Source organism: Carlito syrichta, unplaced genomic scaffold (genome assembly GCF_000164805.1).
Source record: "Carlito syrichta isolate Samal-C Ts95f unplaced genomic scaffold, Tarsius_syrichta-2.0.1 Scaffold307477, whole genome shotgun sequence".
NCBI classification, from domain to species: domain Eukaryota; kingdom Metazoa; phylum Chordata; class Mammalia; order Primates; family Tarsiidae; genus Carlito; species Carlito syrichta.
This window is the reverse complement of record NW_007251573.1, coordinates 7,854-13,126: the sequence shown is the minus strand read 5'-3', so window position 1 is coordinate 13,126 and position 5,273 is coordinate 7,854. Positions and strand designations below refer to the sequence as shown.

At 40.0% G+C, this 5,273-nt stretch overlaps 1 pseudogene; it reads right to left on the bottom strand.

The window, feature by feature from the left end:
- Positions 1 to 777: 777 nt before the first annotated feature.
- Positions 778 to 3,302, bottom strand: LOC103266856 (annotated as a pseudogene).
- Between the last annotated feature and the right edge of the window lie 1,971 nt (positions 3,303 to 5,273).

Genomic DNA, 5,273 nt, shown 5'->3' with positions numbered 1-5,273 from the left:
GCTACAGAATTCAAAGTTAAGAGTCCTTTTATTTTAGCAAAACATTTTATTTCACTGTTTGATCGCATTGCTTCTTGTGTGAAGTCTGATATAATTCTTACCTCTTTGACTCTAAAGGTAAGTTTTAATTATCTCTGTAGCTTCTTCCAACATTTGTCTTTATCTATGAATTTTGTATTTTTGAGAGTATATGCCTCCATGTAGGATTTTTTATTCTGTTTTAAACTTATTAGATCTGTGATGTGGTGTCAATAATTTACTATTCTTCTACACAAGTTTGCCATAAATGTGATTTTCTTGTCTCTCATTTAGTGAAATTCATGCTGATATGATGGGGTGCTTTCAATCTGATGTCTTATCCTTAGTGTGTTAAACTAGATATTATTCAGACATATTACAAGTTACTATGAGTCCATTTTTGTGCAAAAAATGTGAAATTCATGCATTGCTGTACATAATAAGTATTTTCCATGAACTTTTGAAGACTTCTCATATTTTACAAGAGAAAACTACAAGTTATAAATAGTTAATTTTATAAAGAAATTCATACATATTAAGCAACTGGTGAGTCCATTGCTTTTTTCAACTGCTCCTGCCTGGGGGATGAAGGTGACACAAGAAAGGGAAACTCACTGTATCTTGAGCTTGAAATGAAGGAAAATGAATATCCCTGATTACTTGTTTGCCATCCTGGTTGCATTTACTGTGTGTGTGTGTGTGTGTCTGTGTGTGTGTAAGCACTTTAATTGCTATTTAATTTACACCATAACTACTGGTTTACAGCTTGATCTCCTCGGCATTTTTAAGGAATATTTTGCAGGCTATTGATGTTCCTGATGTCTGCTGAAACCAGAGCCCATTCAGAGACAGTTATGGCAGCTTGCCTACGTTCATCTTCCATGGCACCATGTTTTCAGCATTCCTATCACTGTGGACACAGAAGAGCAAGAAGTGCTCTCTGCTCATAGTCATAGCTATTGACATCCAGCACATTGTGGATTTCCCATGTCATGTCCCCAGGGTCCACGGAACCAGTGGGCTTCATGCTATATGTGAAACAGTGAATGAGGTTTGGCTTCTTTGCTGGCATCTTCTTGCTCAGCAAACACATTGTGACTGGAGTCATCATATCTCCTGTCCCTCTCATATTCATTTGGAAGTCTCTTTGTGAATTTTGAGGTTAATTTACTAAAAAAAATAATAAAGCCTTGACTTCAAGTCTGGGACAATGGTGTGCCTTCATGCGACAGACTGGGGGAACAGGGGGACCGTTAGATGTTGCAGTTTGCCACTTCTGGGACTGGCCATGGAAAGTACTGCGACTGGCAGAACCTCTTGGGAAGCAGATTTGATCCGAAATAGCTGCACTGCTATTACTGCGTGTTGAAGTCACGAGTTCTTTGATCAGGAATAGTGCTGTTATCTTTGTTATTCTGAATCACTCAGTGTCTATCAGCTGTAGTTCTCTCATTGCAAACATGAGCATTTTGCCATGTCATTCTGCCAGAGGCTGTGTTACTACTAGGGACAGTGCAACTTTTCTTGCACTCAGGGATTTTATGTCTTATTGGGATTACTTGCATTCCCAAGCATGGGACTGGAAAGTGATTCCCTTTCCTCCAACAGCAATGCCAGCTGATTTCTGGAAGGAAATTACATCTTTTTGAGGTCACTGTCTGCAGTGCTGGTCTGACTCCTTTTTGGATTTGCCATAACAGAAGAAATAGCTGGTTCAGCATGGTCACCGTATTGTCTCTGCTTCTGGCTTGAAAAAACACTTCTCTGCACTTTGTGGTGAGGAGACTGGCCAGTACTGTTGAGATCACTGCTTGCCCTAATTTTAGTGAGTGAAAGATTGCTGCTAGAATTGGAATCACTAGCATCCAGTTCTAAAGATTTTCTCCCCTGCAACAAATATGTAAGCGTGATTTCATCATATTTCATTTTTCTAAGAGATTCTTGAATTTCTTCTGTGAGTATCCCATTACCAACATAATATATATTCTTTTCTGTAAGAGATTCTTGAATTTCTTCTGTGCATATCCCATTTCCACCATAATATCTATTATTTTTTCTGGTCTGAAATGTGTAGCTCTTTTTTTTTTTTTGAGTTGGAGTCTCACTCTGTCACCCAGACTGGAGTGCAGTGGCCGCTCCCGGCCACTGCAGCCTCGACCTGCTGGGCTCTGGCGATCCTTCCGCCTCAGCCTTCCAAGTAGCCGGAATTACAGGCGCACGCTACCATGCCCAGCTGATTTTTTGATTTATTGTAGAGATGAGGTCTCGCTGACCAGGCGGGTCTCGAACCCGCGGGCTCAGGTAATCCACTCACCTCAGTCTCCCAAAGGCGCTGGATTACAGGCTGAGCCACCAAGCCCAGCTGAAATGTGTAGCTCTTATTCAACAAATGTTTTAAGTTCATTTTTCTCTTCCTCGTGCCCTGCATGGATTCATTTGTCCTTCATGATTTTCTCTAGAGTGCCTCCTTTAATTGGATTTAGCACCAGGAAACATTTGAGACGGTTTTCACAGTCTGTAGACATGTAGAAAAGAATTCTGTGTTTCCCTTTTAATACTCTCTCCCTTAGCTCCTTCAAGTTTTGTGTATCAAAGGGGAGTGAGCTACTGATGAACATGAGCAAAATAACACCAAGATTCCACACATCGACATCCAGCCTGTCATATTTCTTGCCCTGGAAGAGCTCCGGGGCTACATATTGAGGGCTGCTACAAAACGTGTCAAGTTTACTGTCAACAGTAAATTTATTGCTAACACTGAAATCTTCTATTTTAATGTCCATGTCGGTATCCAATAAAAGATTTTCAGCCTTGAGGTCTCTCTGAATGATCCATTTTTGGTGACAATATTGGACTTCAGTCACAATCTGTCTAAATTTAGGTCTTGCTTCCTTCCTTCCATGCACACCAAATAGCCAAATACTTCAGCATCACTTGCATGCTCCATTATCAGGTATAGTGTTTTTTCAGTTTCAATGACTTCAAAGAATTGCACTATGTTGGGGTGATGTAAAATTGTCATTATTCTTCTCTGAATAGCTCTCTGCCTGTTAGAGTATGTTTTGCCATTTTCACTTTTGCAAAATTCTCATTCCTGAATGTTTTCAACAGTCTGTAGTTTCTGATTTGAGGGTGTTCATCTGCACAGGTTATAAAGTTTCTGCACTGAGTTCCAGAGTGGCTGGTGTGAGAGGTAACTTCTTGATGACCATCAAGAAGTATGGTTACATATGGTTTTCAATGTCTTGTTCATTCACCCTTGACAACAGGGTCCTAGTGGACATTTTACTGCATTTTAATTCTGCACCATGCAAGGGTGAAAAAAATATAGCAGCCCTAGAAGGCTGGAGGCCAACATTCTCCAGTCCCATGCATGTCTGAAGTTGCACCACAGGGAGGGCATTTCTCCTCCCCCTATGGTCCTCTAGATCCCTGGAATTGGCCCAGGCCCTTCCCTGGTGGGTCCAGGGCTTCATTCTCCCCTTGCCCTGGCAGGCAGGGGTTACCAACCCTCCTCCTTTGCTCCCACCTGTTGCACCACTAATTTCAACCCCAGGGCCACCACACAGTGCCACCTGTGGCCCCTGAAGAAGAGGAGGCAGAGAAGAATGTACAGGAGGTGGAGGGCAAGACAGGCCACTGGGGGCTACAGGCCTCTACCACAGACGGGGCTGCAAAGGAGACGCTACTCCCTGGCTGCTCTTCTCTCTCCAGTGAGCCTGGTGACCCCCAAAAACCACTGCAAAACCCAGACACCTCTGAGCCTCAGGGACCCAAGATGTTTAAATGATATGATTATGAGTGGTTTTTGGATGCTGTGATAAAACTGCACAACCATGGCAAGTTTTAGGACTGGCCTCTGAATCTGCCTCCTTTCAATAAGGAAAATATGTTTTAGTGATTGAGAAATTTGTCTGTACACGGTGTGCAAATGGGTTTCTGCCTGGACTGATTAAGCTGTATTTCTATTATGTTTTGGGGTATGGGAAGCACTTTTTGTGTTTTCTTCAAATGTTAATTGTCATGTGTGTTGTTGCTTGTAAATTTTCTCTAGACATCACCCACTCCCTCTCTGGCTTCAACAACCCTTGTTTAAGTGGTCTGGATAAAACATAGGACTCGATTTTTTCAAACTACTTATTAACTCAGCAAAAATCCAACACTGTTTAGGATTTTGAGGAATTTTCTGATAAGATATTGTGGTAAATTTTAGTGCAAAGATTTTGGCTTTTTTGGTTTTCTGGAAGACTTTTAAAACAACCCCTGGTTCTATAAATCATAAATATTGGGGTTCACACACAAAGTTATATAACGGATTTATTACCATAATTATAAAAATATGTCATTTCCATGGTAAAAAATTATATGGATTGGTATTTGCTTCATAGGAAATAAACATATCTTTGTTAAAATCAAGTTATTTCCCTTTGTGTTCTTAATGAAAATAGTGAATAAAGTATCACCTCTAAAATAGGAATTTTTCTCTAACTTGTATTTTAATTCCATTGTATGCATGGAAAGAAGGTTTTGCCTCTTCTCTCTGAGAGTTCTCTACTGAAATAAACTGACAATAGACAGTTTTGCATTAAAAAAACATAAAATGTTTTTGATATTCCTAAACACAGATGCCATAAAAAATATGAGACTTCAAGAAGGGTCAGATGCTTGAGGTTTAAATAGCAACCTCCTTCTGGGTGAGAGGTAGATGGAGATGTGGGAAATGTAGATGGACAGTCAATGATTTTTAAGAGACATGAATGAATCCATAGAAAACAGTTGACCTGGGATAAGTTTCCTCTGTAAGAGACAAAAAATTACAGAATTTGAGGGGCAGAGCTGCACCATGAACACATATTGTCTTTTTTGCAGATAAACTCAGGTCATTTTTTGGAGCTGCCCTCAGAAGTTTAAATGAAAACTCTGTCTAGTCATGGTGATGACTTTTTTTCTGTGATTTAGTGGTTAACTTTTCCCAAATATTTGATGAGATTCCTAGGGAGAGAGTTTTAAGACAATTTAATTTCACCTGGAGGATCTTCCTCTAATAAGATAAGGAAACTTGGGAGAATGCCTTTCTATGTGATTCCAGAAAAAAAGGATTGGAGATTACTGAAGGTGGGGAAGTCCATAAATAAATTTTGTTTCGAAGGCTTATTTCTGAGACCTTAAAATTTTCTTTCATTGATAGCATTCAGCATGCCAAAGTGCCATATTTTAGATTGTGGTTTCCTGAAAAACAGCACTATACATTCATA